This window comes from Brienomyrus brachyistius, unplaced genomic scaffold, assembly GCF_023856365.1.
Source record: "Brienomyrus brachyistius isolate T26 unplaced genomic scaffold, BBRACH_0.4 scaffold35, whole genome shotgun sequence".
Classification (NCBI taxonomy): Eukaryota; Metazoa; Chordata; class Actinopteri; order Osteoglossiformes; family Mormyridae; genus Brienomyrus; species Brienomyrus brachyistius.
The window spans coordinates 1378596-1394923 of NW_026042310.1; the positions used below are offsets into that span (position 1 = coordinate 1378596).

General features: G+C 45.1%; 1 long non-coding RNA gene across 1 annotated transcript; it reads right to left on the reverse strand.

Moving 5' to 3' along the window:
- Positions 1–2706: 2706 nt before the first annotated feature.
- Positions 2707–14919, reverse strand: LOC125721694 (uncharacterized). The gene is made up of 3 exons (XR_007385921.1): positions 14734–14919; positions 3083–3215; positions 2707–2869 (listed from the first exon to the last, which is right to left on the reverse strand). It is a non-coding gene; the product is annotated as an uncharacterized LOC125721694 (long non-coding RNA).
- Positions 14920–16328: the final 1409 nt, after the last annotated feature.

Sequence of the window (16328 nt, forward strand, 5' to 3'; positions counted from 1 at the left end):
AGCAAAAATAAAAAACTTTGACAAACAAACAAGCGTAAACAGTCGTGGGTTAGAGAAAGACAGGATGAAGAGGACAAACTCTGAATAACTGTTTCGAAAAGAGCCATTTCGTCCCCCGGTTGAGGTCATGCCTGAAGATCTCTGACAGGTTAATATACAGAAGGAGAATGCTTTTTTCCACTGCATACCGCTCTTCTCTGATTCCTTCTCTTAATTCTCTGTTTCATGGTTTTTCTCTCCTGCAGGAATGTCCTCTACAGTAAATTTTCGACCAGTTCCCTTTCACACGCTGAGCCCTCTCTGCCTCGCCGACGTGCCAAAAGGTCTGTTTTCCATAGAACAACAAAGGTCAGCTTTGAGTTTGTACCGAAAAACCTTTCAGCTCTGCCTGGTTCACAGCCAAAAGCTCGCAAAAAAAAAACAGGATATGATTCTCCATAAATTAACCAAGATTATTATTATTTTTTTTAATATATTTCTTTGAGTTCTCTTGATTCCAAATAAATTCTTTTATATCACTAATTTAAATACAATGAAACAACTGTGAATGGTGAAGGACTAGATATTTATTTGACTGCTATAAATAAATGCCTATTTCCCTGTGAAAGGAATGTATATATTATTGTAGGTTTCATTACCCTATAATGGGGTGTAATAAACAGAAAACCCTTTAGCAAACATTCAGGAACCAGTTTTTAAAAGCATAACTGATTAATTGCTACTTTTTTCCCCATGACAAAACAGGATTCAGATACAATGAGAACAATCTTGTGACCCTTCAACACAAATAGTCTTTATATTTTAAAATGAATTAAAGTGAACTAGTATGTATGATATAGGTATGACTAATTATCAAGTATCAAAGTGGTGGACAGGTAGGAATATCTTATTGCTCTAAAATGTTTTATTTATTAGAAAATTAAAAGAGTGCCTATTTGATTTTAAGTCAAGTTACGCAAAACGTCATGCTGTTTGTGCCGCTTCTCACAAAACCACATGCGGAAAAATAAATGGCGCAAAAAATAAATTAATGGTCGCCGCGTGAGAAATAAGGACTCGGTTTGAGATAATATATCCTGGGTCGGAAAGGAGAAGCAGTTGGGATCTCGTTTTAACCCCATTTAAGATGTCATACAGTGGAGATGAAACAGGAGATTTTCCAAGATCCTACAGAGATCTATGTTTTAGATCCAACTGAGGCTGGAGCGGAATAACGATAAGATCTCGACCAAAGTGTGAGTCAGTGCAAGGAGCATAATCTTGCTTTTAACTCATTTTAATCTGTGGAACATGGGACAGAGCAATCAGAAATTTGACTCTTGCGCTCTCTGTCCTCTGTATACTTACGTGAGAATATTCACCGAGTCGTATAGACTGCGTCCAGCATTCTTGATGCACTCCCTTTAACGTCGTTATCAGTAGAAGCTTCCAGAGCGTCCCTTGCTTTTTCCAGATAGGTCACATTGTTTATCTGTGCACGTATTTCCCACAAAATTATCCGTGTATTTTTTTTTACCATAAGCCAGCTGTGTACTAATCCATAAAGGACAGAACTCTGTCGCTCTAGCTAGTTGTTGGAATTCCACAACCCCGCCACCTTCCCGAACCCGACGGGCCGTTCCGTGATAAAGATAAGACTCTAAATCCCTGTGTAGATTTGACCTTTGTCCCCGCTATTTTTAAACCGTTTTCTTGTGTTATAAGTTTTGATCTGTCAGGTTCGGCGGATTACGTGTATATATGCGGACCCAAGTAGCAGAAGGAGGGAAAATGTTGCGCTTGGCAGTATGCGCACAGGCGGTAGCTGTCTGCAAATCCGGCCCGTCTTCAAAGAGGCAGAAGTCATTACTGTCCGTCCTGTGAGAAAGAGGAGAGAGCAGGGAGAATAAAGCACTATCACGCTCTGTCCAAAATTGAAGAATACTGTTTTCATTGAGAAGTACGTGTATTAGCCTTGTTTTTAATAACTTGCCGTAATAAAAGTGATTTGTTTACATTATGCCTGCTTGTGCTATGTGAACGATTCCGTTGGCGCGTCATGCTAAATATAAGACAGTGTAATGAAGGCAAATGAAGGTCAGTATGTTGGAGATACAGCTGGATATTTTGTTTTCTTGATTGTGCACCCAAAAAACGATTCCCTAGAAACATGGAACACTAAGAAATAAATGCACGTCATTGCTTCTCATATCACAAGCAAGTCGTAAATGAAAATATTTTCGCGTATTACAATAAATCAATGCATTACTTATCGATATTAGTCAGTCATTAAATGAAAAGAAATTAAAATAGCCCAGTGCAGTGATGGTTGTGTGTCAGTCAGTGTCAGGACCGCAATAAGGCCGTGTAGATGTGGTTTTCAGAAAAGGCAAGCTACTGCCCCCTGTTGGCCATCAACAGTACTGCCAAGGAAAAGACAGGCCATCTCTACAATGGCTAATGCCCGATAATAAGCTACGCAAACGTCAGTGGAAACAAATCAATGCCATAGGTTCTATAGGTCGTCCTGTATCATGTTACATAACTGCGTCATGTAAGACTCGTGATTTCATAGGTTCTCTTACGTTGCCTTTCATTAAAAAGTGAAATGACTACTGGAATATATTTGTTTTTATTTTATAAATATGGTGAAACAAAAAGCTATATAAGTGTGCAGGTCGAGGCAAGACGCATCCGTTGGAAGCGCTGAGTTCCATGTGACTGATTTCATTTTTGTAACTTAGCCACAAGTATCGATCTTTATTCTTGTTCGCTGGGGCTTCGAGCTGAAGAAGATGGAGGTGGTGTGTACATGCAGGTCGGCTCAGTCACTCGGACCCTGTGCGTCACCGATGCAAACGCGCCACCAGGTGTCCCGCCGCTGGAGACGCTGCCGGGAGCCAAAATGGAAGCGCCTTTAAAATAACTTCACGGCTGAAATGTTTAGGTAAACCTATGCTTTTCAATTATAAGACTGCCAGACCAGTTAAACTCGATGATGTATTTTATTTAGGCACACCCACATACCACGGTGTTCCCCCCCAAATAGATAGGGGCGGGGGGGAGAGGTGCTCAATCTAATGCCGGAGGTGTTTGCCCTTACCTTTGACTTACAGTTTACGCAAATGGTTCTTTTTTGTCCGTTCCTCTTCTGTCACTTAACTTTACCACCTGGGAACGACGCTGCGTAACGGTAGGCAAACACAAAAACGAACCAAACGCTGCAGGCATCCAGTCTGGAAAAAAAAAACTTAGATTCATTCCCCTAAATATTGTTTTGTTAAAAATCTTGAAATAATAATTCTGGGTGACTCTGATGGTCGGTTAAATCGATATCAGTTAAAAAAAGAGTAAAATAGCCCCTTAGAGCAGCCATAAAATGTTCTAAATTGTTTTTTTATTGGCTCCAGACAATATTTTGCAGAAGTATATTATAACTGGATTATCGGTTTGCCTGTTAATTCCTCAGAAGAATGAAAATGCACGTATAAACACACACACACACACAGACATAGACACGTGCAGAGAGACAGTCTCCTTCACAGATGCCCCATCTCAAACGGGGGCTGGAGCAGAGGGCAGATTTTTGATTCATGCCCCCAGGGTCAAAGAGAATGCATTAGGGCCTAGCAGCAGCATGGAGTTATAGAGAGGCCAATCGATGAGATCGCACCGCCATCCGTTACAAGCAGGGGGAGAATTGGGAGCTCCGTGTCTGACCTTTACTTACAGGATAATATATTACCCCCCCCCCCCCCCTTTACCATGACTCCCAAAAAGCACCTTTTTCAGTCTGTGAATAATGCATTTGATGTGTTTATTTTCACAGAAACATCAATTCCGGGGAGAGACAGTTCAGTGCAAAAATCTCTTGAGTAATAATAATAATAATAATAATAATAATATAATAAATTAACAATTCATGTAAATGTCATGGCATGATATAGATAAAGTTTGTTCTTTTTTGGGGTGATGTATTAACTGGACATTTAAGCGGACAGGACCTACTACTACTTTTGTGTCGCACTATATGCGGCGACGTGATGCCTCACGCTGTTTACAGTGACTTTACAACCGGGTCAGCCACGAGGACGGGACAAGTGGCGCTCGCGCCGCCGGGGCTGCGCCTGCACAGCATCAGGGCGCACATCAAAGTGTATCGTCCCCCCCATTTTTACAAGCCGTATTAGAGTTCCACATCAAAGCCTTCCTGCACTTCAGACCGCCGTTTAAGTCAAAACCTCTTTCTCCTGCACGTTTGGGCCAAAAAGTTGGGAAGGATGTCCTCTCCGTCTGTCATTTTTGTTAAACTAAACTTTCCCCGACTTTAGTTTTTGTTAAGTTATAATTCGTTAGTTCGTTAATATCGTTCCCCCCCTTTGCATCGCAAAGTCCTATATATCAATAATAAAATGAAGCGAACGGTGTATTGTTAGCGGTGCTCCTCACGCAATCCACTCTGCTTTTGCAGATTCACTGTGTGGAGGCCGGCCGACTTGTGTCTGCATGCCTCTCTGGAGAAAGATTAGACGCGTCGGCAACGAGAACAATACCAGCATGATAAACAACAGCCTATGAATTGAGACATTGGAGCAGCGTCCATGGTTACACCCATAATAAACACAGTAGTCAATTACGGGAATTAACATTCACAAGGTGCAACTGTAACCACTGCTTTCCTCAAACAATCACATCCGATGCCTCCGGTTGGGCTCGGGTATCTGCATTATGTAATTAACCAGAGAGTTTTTCTTTTTAGCGGAGTCATTAAATAGCGAGCGATGTCCCAAAAGAAATGAATTGGTGTTTTCTTAACTAGGTTTTTAAATTTAATCAGAAATGATTTTCTTGGCAGAACGAGAGCCCCTCCGGCTCTAAAGATCCTCAAACGTTTCATGTATTTGATATGTTTATAAAAGATATATAGCGTTTACATTCGGAAAAGAGAAAAGAAAATGGAAAGAAAAAAAAATACATATAATTTTGGTACCGAAGCCCAAAAGGTAATTTCTTTCAGACTTCTGAAATGGTGCCCGCAAAATGACTTAAAATAAAATTACAATTTATTATTATTGCCATATATTGACACTAATAATGATAATAATAATAATAACAATGAGAAGAAGAAGATGAAGAGAATGAACCTTTAATAAAACTTTATTAAGATATAGGGTACACATATATGTTTTCGGGTAGATGTAGTCCACACGAATGAATAGTAAAGATGCTGTAAACTCGAAGGCCAACCTGAGGCATAAAGGTTAAGTTACGGAGCCGCCAGGTGGGATCCGCAAACGGCATTGAAAGCGAGGGCGTCCTGATGTCACGTCGCGGTTCATCTGGAGCGTGTTCCAGTATGCAAACGTGATACATGCACGCTGCGAGTAGTGTCCTGCAGGCACATGCCCCCCACTGTTTGCCTCATGTGCCCTTCACTTAAGGGGCTGCACCGGCATGACGCGTTACAGGCTCTCTCTCTCTCACACACACACACCCCTCTGCAAACGGCTGGCCCTGACGCAGCAGAAGTGCGATCTGTCCGTGGAGCACCCCCCGGAACTACGCCCAGCGTTTGTCAGAAGATTGCAGGCCGCCCGAGGCGGACAGGCTGAAAGAGGGCAAGGCGCACCTCCAATCAGGGCAGCAGAAGTTTCTCCAAGACTCATAAACACGTGTGCAGTCCCAGCCCGCGTGTCTGCAAACTGTCAGCTGTATACCTGCTTTAGTGAGTCACATCAAAATCACCTAGGCCGGTGAGATGGACATCATTCCCCGAGCAATACACAGCACTCTCTTTAATTACATTGCGCCCGGGTAGTCTAGCCGGAGGTCATGTGCCAACGAGTTCAAGAAAGCGTTCCTGTTAAAGCAGGTTATGCTTAATCATCCTGTTTGTAAATAATGCCTGTAAACATGCACACCATTCACCAGATATCCAAAACCCATTAGCTGTTGTAGAAGGACCAAGGCCCATTTCAAGTAGCCTAGGAATTAAATAAAGCAATTGACCTAAAGTTAAAACAAACACGTCGCAGACTAATTGCTATTTTGCGCTAAAATTTAAATGCACTATATGATTAGGAATAATGACTATTGAAATATAGTTAATAAATAATGCAGGCTATAAACTTTTATGAGGTTTTAGGAGTATCTGTATAACTTCCATTACGCTGAAACAGTTTTTTTTTTGTGTGAATGTCCATTCTTTTTCCGACATTTTTTCGCCAGAATTTCACACGTTTTTTTCTCTGCACATCCATCGCAGAGAAAAAAACGTGTGAAACGTGTGAAATGATTCGGCGGAGCTCGGCGAACGTCTATGAGCGTCGCTGTCAGGTTTAATGTCATAACACATGCAAACTATATTCGATCTGCCCACTTCCCTTTCCAGCTACCCCCCCCCCCCCCAAAAAAAAAAATAATAATAATAAATTGACTGGTTTTATGAAACATTCCTTGGAGCCCCGTGACCGTCAAGGTGCCTTTTCACCGTTTTGCAAATGACATTTCCAGATTGTGAATAATAGATGAAACGCAAATATTTGTGTCGGGTCCTCCCTGTTTGCCCGCGGTTGGGCGCGGATCGAACAGCCAGCTCATCTTCGTAACGTTACGAAAGACAATCGCCCCAGCCTTTTTTTGGGGGCGGAGGGGTGTTTGCACACGCCGTAGTTTTTACATTTTTGTTGCGCTAGCATGACTAAAGGTGTTCACCATGCGGAACCGCCGAGCAGAAACTCCCAGTCATCAAACAGGCCCGTGTTTGCTCTCCTCACGGCATGCAGGGCTGGTCTGTTGTTACAGCGCAGCGTCAGGATCTCGGCAGTGTGTATCCTGCGCTCCACCGCAGGAGTGGGATCATGCGCCTCGATCGCCGGGGCGCTGCGCGGCGCCGCGTCCGAAAATCACGGCGTAATTATGTTTCACGGTGTTTCCTCACCGGCACTAGGATAACACGAGGGCAGTTAACCTAAAATGTGTTGCTTCAAGTGCCCATAATGACACTTTGTGTAGTGGAAACTTATTTGCATATTCATTTACATTGTATTTATTGGACAGATCCAAAGTCATATACAATTTTTTTGAGGAAGCAGGATTAGATAGTCTAGGATTAGAGTCTAGTTCAGAGGCACAGTTGTAAAATTCTGCTGATCTTGGGATTTGAACCAGCAACATTCTGGTCACTGGCAATAGACACCACATCCCAACCTGCTGAGCCATGCATCACGCCCTTATTTGGATTCTTATCTTTTTTTTCCAAGTAAAAGACTAAGTAACAAAATAATCACGTAAATTCCAAACTTTTTGGTGGTATAGGGCATTGAGTACAGCAGTGTTAAATTCTGTTTGATCACTCAACATATGTGAGAGACTCTTCTTATTCTTGGTAGATGCACAGATATTGCAAGTTTCATTCATCCGCTGATGATGTTCAAGAGCGATAGTCGCCTTAAGTTCCAGCCCTCGCAGACGGGATGCTGACACGCAAATCGGGTGATTATTCTCCAGGCTTGGACGGTTGCTTCATCACGAGTCACTGCTTGAGTAGCCTGGCCGTCTTATCTAGGAATGACTGGCCTGCCTCAATCACGCAGCTGCCCCTGGGTAAGTTGTTGTTGCGTTGGAGCCTTCCTGGTACATTTAGGGTCATCCCTCTAAACTGAGAGTAAACAAATTCCCCACTAATGAGTTGTACAGACTGAGAGATAGATACCAGTCTTCTGTCATAGTAGCATAAATAAGTCAGGTATCGCTAGAGAGCCAAAAGGGCAGCGTTCATTTATCTTGTCCTTTCTAACAAGCCTTAAACTGTTAAAAAATGGGCATGTGGCACTTAGCACTTGGAGTTATCTTAAACCTAGAGATATTCAACTTAAATAATAATAATAAAAAGTAGTTCTCCGGGCAGTCTGAGTGTATTAATCACCTGCCTCTGGCATATCCAAACCTTAACCCTTTCAGAGAAACGTTGTCTCCAAATAAACATATATCAAATATTTATTCACTTTGACACAACACTGAGTGAAAACCGGTACAGATTCAGCCTGAACCCTAAGAGCTTAACAAGGTGTTTTGTAAAAGTGTTTATCTGATAAGGGAAACATCTTGTTATAGATTAATGTGTTTGCCGTCTTACTTAAGACGTGGAGGGGAAGAGAATAACCCCTCTGGGTTCAGTGTTTACACCTCCATGCACATTTTTTTTTCTATCAGTTTCATGGTCTCTGTGAGCTTGGAGGGAATTTTGATGATCACAGGGGTAGTAATAAAATCGCAAAATAATTACGTTTTAAGTGGTATTCGAAATGGCCGGATGTGCTGTGCCTTGCCTGTGTGAGTGTATAATCGACACTGAGTCCACATTATCCCTCGCCCTGTTCATCCTGGGACAGCATCCATGTTCACCAGGAAGATGGACGGAGGGATAGATGGATGGAGGGATAGATGGATGGATGCACAGGTGGGATGCACAGATATCGCTAAATGGCTACAAGTTTTAGGGCTCCGTCAGAAGCCGCGGTATCAGAAAGTGAGACATAGTGGTGTCCGTTTGCGGCAGCAGTGTGTAGCTGGGGTGTTTCGAAGGTGGTTGGAATTGGGGTCGCCGTGACCTGAGTGGGGTCGCTTCTGTCCAAATCCAGCTGCAGAAGTGCAAGTCCTGTTAGCTCTCGACAAATAGCTGCTGAGCTAATAGAATGAATGCGGACTTTTTTGTGACCCATCGCCCGATTGGCTGGATGATTCTAATGACCTTAGTCACCTGACTGGGGCTTTCTGACACTCCAGGTGTCTATAGTTCTTCCGTAAACCGGATAAATCGGGGGAAAGAGGGGATGGTATAGGAAGAGGGTCATTAAAATCGTCACGTAGCTAACATGCTGGTTAAGGAAAAGGCTTTAGAAATCATTTGCTTTTGAAAATCTAGATTAGATTGCGGGCAAATATACCATAATTATCAATGATTTAAAGATATTCTGGGGAAAATTGACCCCCCCGCACATCCCTTGTTTGGAGTCACAATGTCTTTGGCTTCACAAGTGAGAAGTGGCGCCCTCTCCAGGCCATACGAGGATGTGCGCCCCCCCCCCCCCCTCACCATGTGGTGTCAATAAACATTTCATACATACTTGAATGGATTCACCCCCCCTAGGGAATGGGGGGGGGGGGGAAGGGGGCTATAGAAATTTCTTTCTTCAGAGTGTGATTGCTAGACAGTAATCAGAAGTCTCACTTACAGCCGTGTTATTACATCTTTAACCTCCATTTAGCTTCTTTGTCGTTCATTGGGAGGGGGGGGGCAAACAATTTATATAAATACTGTCATTGAGGTTATCCACCTTAACAAGGTAATACAATATGCTGCATCGCCACATGAATTTGGACCAGCTGGGGTGCCTAATCCATTACCTTACCGGGATTTACTTGGGACATGTCTGCTTTAATTGAGCGTTAATTGCAAACAGTCCAATTTCCAGTGAGATAGGATGATGTGTGATTGATTTTCCTGTTTTCAGGGTGGGAGGGGGGCCGGCAGACCACTCCCGAAAGTTTGATTCCTATGGATCCGACTGAGACCACCGGACAGGACATGTCAATGGGCCATTAACACACAACTCCAATGGACCGCTGTCATATGTCACGTCACCGTCTGGCCTTGCAGCAAAAGGGGAGCCTGCCTACTTGAAGGAACCTCGCTGTCACCCCCAGTGGTCAGCCTCAGCACCTGCACCCTCCCACAGAATACTGGAAACCGGAGAGGAAGATGAGTATTCACGCCTCTGCTGGTTCACCCACGGCAACAGAGACTCATTTGCAGAATTACCCACAATTCCATTCTCTATGTCTTCTACGTTTGTGCTCGGTTTCAATTGGGTCCGCTGTTCCCATCCTTGCAGCCTGCATCTGCAGATAGAGACAGTGCTGCTTGCTTGATGACATCCGTGACATTTCAGTGCATGTTGTTGGTTTGGGGGGGGGGGGGGGGGGGGAGGTAGGGTATATTCAGCGGCGGATTTGATGGATGCGGTTAGGCCTGTTTATCATTAAATGAACAAGCAATAGATTTCATTTACTTTCATGCAGAACAGGCATGATGACATCACAATCAGACGACATATACACAAGCGGATCCGACTGACTGATTTATCGTCCTGTTTTGTCGTGGAAACAGACATCGCTGATGATATGTTTACTGGTACCATCAACAGCCGGTTACTATTGCTAGCTTATGGAAAGCAGATGGTGTAACATTGGGCAGGGTGACAAACTAACAGTGTGTACGCTCAAAGCCAGTAGGGCCTGAATCTCTGAATGCGGAGCAGATCTTCCTAATTAGGTCGTTCGGAAAGTTAGAGTCCCCTCTGTGAGTGGGGGGCGTGGGGGGGGGGGTGGGACACAGTGTCTCATGCGACGCCTCACAAGTTAGGCCATTTAGCAGTGGCGATGTCATTCAGCTGGTCGGTTTCCCATGAAAAACAGGAATCTTGAAGTATCTGTTATTTCAGGCGCATGAGAAAAAGACCTTTAGCAACAGCAATAGAAACCCATTGTCTGCCAGCCGTCAGTGAAGGGATTCCTGCTTTAAATGGACTTACGTGGATTGTTGTCAGCGTGACAAATATCATAGTCAACTAGATTCAAGCTAATCTCACTGTATATTCACAATAGCTGCCTAGCTATCGGCATTAAGCGGTTAAAATTAGCGATACTAGGTAATCCATACGAATGATAATCACTAATGTAAATGTTAAACTAGTACTGTTACTGGTAACTTCTAACAGCAAGACATTTTAGTTAGGGTTTAGGGTTTTAGTTTAGCTAGTAAGAGAAAACTTCATAAAACATTATTTCATTGGTCATATATAGTGACAAGTGACAAATGTGGAAATACTGGACATACGCCATTTTTATCGGACAGCGATGAGATGTATGTTAACATGAAACATGGTTATGCCTCATGAAGTCGGCTGAGGGTGTTTGGCGTGTTCCGTAAACGTCCAATCTGGACAAGCAAATGTCCACCTCAGATTAGACAGATTAGTTTATTTTCAGCGCAGACCTTTAATTAATTTATGTACTATTAGACGTTAATGTAAATATCAGTATGGATGTTTATTTTCGTACCCTTGATCTTAGGATGTCCACACTTTTACTTTTAATGTTATATTTATTTAAATAGAGTAGAGATCCATAGTAAAGCCTGTGATCTTACTAGCTTCTGGTGTCAAACTGCTTCACTGAGATGTCATTTTTTGCGACGAATGTGAGAGGTTTTAATGTCGAAGACGCAAGCTGCCCTTGACCTGGCCCATTCACCAATGTCGCCCATAAGACAACGGTGCCTGGAGTGGCTGCCCTTTTCTCTCGGACATGCTGGACATCTGAGACCGGTCTAATCTCGCTGAACGTGAAGCCTTTTGTCTGACGGAGCTGCCGGTGCCTCACTCCTGTCCCGAGTCGCACCTCTAGGGTTTCAGATTGATTGGACGGGATATCGGACAGGATTAGGGGCAGTAGCCACTCAGTCTAGTAGAGGTTCCCCTTACATTAATCGCAGACAAAAGGGAGGCCGATTTCGGCACTGGGGGACAGTAGTAATGTGACGTTCTCCCAGGTCTGTGTTCCCAGACAGGAGTTCAGGGTTTGCATAAGACTGTCCGGTAGCTGAAACTCTAAACCCTGCAAAAAGGATCCCACGACAGCTGAGACAAGGAACTCGTCCAAGGGATGACAGCTCCGTGTTCCTCACCGATTGCCGGGTCGGAGGTCGTGGCACGTACCCGTCCACAGTCGACATTTTTTTTGGGAATGGGATGGTATGACGCTGAACGTCTCGACCTCCTGTCTGCTTTTCTATTTTCGTTTGAGGACTTTTAATTTTATCGCGAAAATGCCGCCTTTGCTCTCATGCGCGGGGACTTTTATGTCGCGTTACCGCAGCGCGCATGAGTCAGATGAATGCAAAGAATGCAACAGCTTCGCAGGTTTGGCTTGTGTAGCGTTTGAAGCTGCGTGCTTGTCTTCTGTTAAGTCCCATTTAGATAGACTGGCTTTTAAGATGAATTTTTAATATTACTTCAGTGCCGCTGAATTTCAGTCCGCATTTAGTGCAACGTTGCAGGGTTCAGCTAGACCCGGCGAACGGTAAATTAATGGTAAATTCTCTTGACCGATTAAAGTCAAAGGCAGCCTTATCGTCTTCGTGCACATGCACGAAAAAATGACGTAATCGGCTCTGAGTGCATCATACGTAGAAATTGTATTTAAATACACGGTACAATTGAATGAGTAACGTAACATTAAGAAATAGCGTCTGAGTCAGGTGGGAGGGTCATATATATATATATATCTGGACCCCCCGCAACCCAGTAGGATAAGTGGTTTGGAAAATGGATGGATGGATATATATATATATATATATATATATATATATATATATATATACACACACTGGGATTTAAGCTTGTGGTACATAATTTTAATTGGTAGGAGGTGTGATTGTTTAAAGCCAGCAGCATTTCATTGGTGCCAATTAAGCTAATTAATTATCACCGGGTGATACATTCAGTGGCATGTTGCTACCGTCCCTTCAACCCTGGCTGCATAGAAACACGCACGGTCCGATCGGGCACTGCTCCAGACGCCTCCCTGGGCTCCCATCAGCAGCCTGACAGCTGTGAGTCTCCCTAAGCCCCTAATTGCCTCTTATTGTGCTCTCGGACTTTGAACCTCGTGACTCGGACCGGCACCTGAGCTGTCTGTGGACTCTGCTGGCAGTGTAAAGCCCCAGTCCCTTTGTTGAGGTGAGCCGTTGGCCCAGGTTGAACGCCACCCCCCCCCCCCGCCCACGTCTCCCCTGTCCTCGCTCTGTCTATGTTTTCATCCCACCCCCCTCATTTTTTTGGACCACCAACTTAGCCACACCTGTCCATTCCTCTGTACGGGCCCCCCCCCCCCCCCCCCCCCCTTAAGGTAATCTGTCTTTTCAGCCGACCTGCCCCTTTGCCGTGTTGTGAGTGATTACACGCCTCATCTCCGCACATGTATCATTAGGAGCGGCCTGGTAGGTACACGGGCATGTTTAAGCAGAGAAAAAGGCATCACCGATTCGACGAAGAAATGAGGGGGCCGATCTCGGGCACGAAAACCGAAGCTGATTGTGGTGGCGGCCGGCGAACGCTGGAAGCTTCATGGGAGCTAAGAAGCCTTCAAATTTAAACTAAGTCACGATGCTGGGATTGGAAGAGGAAGTGACATCATCAAGCCCCGCCCCCCCACGCACACACCAGTATTACAGGAAGCAGAGAGGTAGGCGCACGGAGGTTACTGGTTACCGTGGTTATGCCAGGGCTGAATCCCAGCGGACTTGATTCGTGCGAGATACTTCCATCGAGACGCATGTCCCATTCAACGGCTAGATTCAGCTTGACATTGATGCCACTGTAGGGGCCAAATCAGGGCCCCTGTTGGTAAAGTGGGGGGCCCTGCTAATGGATCCTATAGTGAGTTTAGGGGAACTGTGCGAGGAGGCGGTGTTTTCTCACGATGACCTCATACACTTTGCTACCCATCATTAAGGTTGTCTGCTCTGCCACCCCCCAGCGCTGTAAATCAGGCCAGCGTGAGCGTTCGCACTCGCTCACTGAGCACGCTCGGCTTACCTCCCCAACGACACGCCTGCTGCGTTCGCGTCAAATCTGCCGTTTGAGGTCCATGGTGATTCTTGTGTGTTTTTTTGGTACCGGAATCTGTGGCGCCCGCTATCTTTCTGACCCCGAGATCGTGGCCGGGGGGGGGGTGTATGTGTGTATCCCTGTGAGCGTGTGGGTCAGATGGACGGGCCAAAATAAGCCACCATTACGTGGGATGGAGAGACGTTCTGCTCGGGGAGTCCGGGCTGCAGTGAATCACTTTTTGGGTTAATGGCCTGCAGGTATGAAGCAGGCTTCACTGCTTCCAGTTTATCTGCAGGTCAGACTCTTTGATCTCGCGTCGAGATTAACCCTGAAAACAAAGGCTGCTGGAAACAGGAAGTCGTGGGTCTGTTAGAAACCTCGGCGTAACCCTGCATGCAGCCCCAATAAAAGTCAAACAGAAAACAATTTAGTGCCTACCTGGCGATGCGTCGATCGGACTGTAATGTTAAAAAGCTGGATGCTGTTCTGAATGTGTGGATTATTTACTATAAGCTGTTAACGAGGGGCGGGGGGCGGGGGGGGGGGGGGGACAGGGGACTTTCATTCCTCATTAATTAAAGCCAGGCATCTGTCTTCCGGCCTCTGAAGATATGTTGAATTAAATGTTTCAGATTGCATCTGTTTTGTTAGGCGAGGTCAGATTTTAAGCGTATGTCGCTCACGTTAGCCAAAGTTAATAATGTCGGGCTGATAAATGACGCGGGGAATCAGGGGATTCTGTGAGCCTCACAGACACTACCAGAGGCTTGACGGAAAATCTGTCATTATCTCTGTCAATCCAGCCAGTGTCTGGCAGCTTTGGGTGACAGTTTGACTGACGGCTCCTTATGTTCAGGAGTGAATGTTTTATATTTACATTTATATATATGTGTGATTTTATCACACTCTTCCTTCCCATCCCATCTAAAGAAACTCCTCGCAGCTAGTCCCTCAAAAGCAGATTTACCTGGAATTGAGTTCAATTTACTCTCCTAAGCCGTCCAAAGGAAGAAAGCGATCAGGTTTCCAGTTCCTATCCGTGGGAATCTCGTTCGGCGACGGCAGCGGTCGACCTTACCTCTGTGGCGATGCGCGTGTTTGCGTTTCATTACTGTACGGTCTGAGTGTCCGAACGCTTTGATGCAGATGTTGTGGGGGGGGCAGGAAGAGGACGGTCACTGTTCGCTCATCAGCGTAATCACAGGTGAGATTGAAGTGCCACTTTGGGTGTTCTGTGACGGGTCCCTTGGACTGGATCGTGGTATGAAATAGGAGTAGAATTGCAAAAAAGGGTTAAAAGTAGGGTAGGGGTTGGGGTCAAATCCCTGACTACATCTCCAGTGTGGAGTCAACAGAATTATGTGACACAAGGAAGCGTATTCCGTGAACGGGATTCCTGTGTATCGCAGCTTCGTGCGCGTCCTCACACACGTCCAAAATACACCTCCATATTCGTCTGATAAATTGTAAATGAGAATCACTAACGAAATAGAATCAAGCTAAGGAGGAATGAGGGCTCAGAGTGGTCACAGGAACGGTAGATAGTGTGGTTGATGAATGAACCCTTGCACTACGGGGTCTCGACCAACGGCCGGGAAGTATATCAATGCGGGAATAAGCTCACTGGCTTAATTTAAGGCCTAGTAGAAAGAATGGTAATTCCTGTGTAATTGTTCTGTGTGATCGTTGGTCTGGCTTGTAACAGGGAGGTGGTTCACTCAGGCCCTCAAGCATAATGAAGGACAGATCGCATTCCTCCTGTAGGTCGCTGGGATCTCTGGTCAGCTTCTTATCCCCCTTGATCTCCGCCAGTGTTTGTTTTTGCTTTATTGTGTTTTTTTTTTTTCTTTCGCTGTTTTAATTCCTTTTATGTGAGGAATATGGATCCGTACGAGGGGCTCAGGGAAAGCAGGCCGCAGTGGGGCGGGATTGGTGCTCACACATGCTTCGAATTTACAGGGCTTTCTCTGAGAGGGGAGCAGCGGGGTCCCTCCATCCCGGCCCCCCTCTCGCGCTGGGAAAGTGACCCCAGCCTGACTCCTGGTCCTCAGGGTGCCCCTCAGTTTAGGCCCAGGCTGAGAGCATGGCCTTACCACCAGAAGCAGCCTTCCTCACTCTCGGGCCTCACCTGGTGGTACCCCACTCCGAACAAAGTTAAAATCCTTTTCTGTGCCAGAATTTTCTGATTATTAAACTTGGTTGACTCGATATGACTGTAGGTCCAAAAAGCCTGGAAAGAGAGCCTAGTTCTTCTATACGCCCCAAATGCAGCTGTTGTTTACGTCCCATGCGTATACACAATATGTTTAACCGCATTTACAAAATCCTGCATTTGTAGCTCGTTCACCGCAGAAATTTAAGGGGTCCCAGTTATTCCGTTCACAAATTTAAAACAGCAATTGTGTCCCCCCGCAAAAAAAACCCCAAAAAAACATATGTGAATCAATAGTGACACCTGGTGGCAATACAAAGAACCGTGCCTGTTTGTTTCTGCAGTCTTAAAGGGATAGTGTCTTCCCCACATTTTGTACGTAAAGCGCGGGCGCTTTTCCACAGCGGCAGGTAGCGAATTTTTCAACGTCTCGTGTGCGTTTTCCACTGGTGTGAAAAATTGGTACCAGCGCAGAAAGATATGACCACAACGCGAGACAGTATTAATATCAACATCGCATG